The sequence below is a fragment of the Crocodylus porosus genome, unplaced genomic scaffold (assembly GCF_001723895.1).
Source record: "Crocodylus porosus isolate Cpor-Errol unplaced genomic scaffold, CroPor_comp1, whole genome shotgun sequence".
Taxonomy (NCBI): domain Eukaryota; kingdom Metazoa; phylum Chordata; order Crocodylia; family Crocodylidae; genus Crocodylus; species Crocodylus porosus.
The window spans coordinates 21082860-21084296 of record NW_017728947.1 but is presented as its reverse complement, the minus strand read 5'-3'; the positions used below and the strand labels follow the sequence as shown (position 1 = coordinate 21084296).

General features: G+C 50.0%; 1 protein-coding gene across 2 annotated transcripts in view; it reads left to right on the top strand.

Annotated features, from left to right (window-relative positions):
• Nucleotides 1-1437, top strand: part of TCP11L1 (t-complex 11 like 1) — a 47350-nt gene that overhangs the window by 28714 nt on the left and 17199 nt on the right. The gene's annotated exons all lie outside the window — the stretch shown is intronic.

Sequence of the window (1437 nt, the reverse complement as noted above, 5' to 3'; positions counted from 1 at the left end):
TTTTTCTTTTTCTTTTTCTTTTTCTTTTTCTTTTTCTTTTTCTTTTTCTTTTTCTTTTTCTTTTTCTTTTTCTTTTTCTTTTTCTTTTTTCTTTTCCTTTGTATTGGGAGATTACCATTAAAGTAAAAGAAGATTTCCTCATCAATTAACAAAGAATCGGAGAAGGGCACTCTGAAGTGCTTTGGGTTAGAATACAAGGCAGTCGAGAGGAAAGAGACTTAACAGTGGGGGGTCTGCTACAGACCTCTCAACCAAGGGGAAGAGCTCGACCAGGAATTCTTAGGTCAGCTCATGGAGGTAGTGAAGTCTAAGGATGTGGTAGGCATGGGGGACCTGAACTTCCCGGAGATTTGCTGGGAAGAGCAGTCAGCCAGATCTGACCGCTCACATAGGTTCTTAGCCAGAATGCAGGACCTCCATCTAACCCAGGAGGTGCACAGCCCCACCAGGGGAGAGACGCCTTGTTGGACCTGGTGCTGGCCATGGGAGATGACCTAGTGAGCGGGCTGCAGGTGCTCAATCACCTGGGTGACAGTGATCATTGCCTGCTGGGATTCACCATCCAGCAGCAGCCCTGGATTTCAGGAGGGCAAACTTCAGTGGGCTAAGGAGAATAGTCGGGGATGCACCGAGGTCCCAGAGAGGAGGGGAGCCAGGTGTCCAAGCAGAGTGGTTGCTCCTTAAGGAAACTATCCTCCAAGCCCAAAGGGAGGTAATCCCAACGTGGATCAAAGGGAGCAGGAGAGTACACAAGCCCCCATGGCTCACCAAAAGCATCCGGGAACATCTTGCTAAAAAGGAGGCGTACACCCAATGGAAAGGAGGGGCCATCGCCAGGGATGACTATACTGTGGTTGCTCGGGGATGTAGGGGGGCAGTCAGGAAGGCCAAGGCAGAGATGGAACTGGGACTGTCTTCCCAGATTAAAGACGACAAGAAGTCCTTCTTTAAATACATAGAGGGCAAAAAGAAGTTTCCGGGTAACGTGGGGCCCCTGCAGGACACGTTAGGAAATTTGGTCATTACACCAGACAACAAAGCCAACATATTTAACGATTTCTTTGCCTCCATTTTCCTAAGCAGGGACCAGAAAAGTCACCCCCCCCAACGGACCCCCCTCAGGCCCCAGGGGGGCACACCTGGGCCAAGGGTTAGTGAGGAACTAGTTAGGGAACTTCTGGAGGGACTGGATGTATTCAAGTCAGGTGGTCCGGATGATCTCCACCCTAGAGTACTAAAGGAATTGGCTGAGGTCATTGCAGGACCCCTGGCATGGCTTTACGAGCACTCGTGGTACTCTGGTGTGGTGCCAGAGGACCGGAAGAAGGCCAATGTGGTTCCCATCTTCAAAAAGGGGAAGAAGGAGGACCCGGGAAACTATAGGCCAGTTAGTCTTACCTCGATCCTGGGCAAGCTTTTTGAGAAAATTATTCTGGC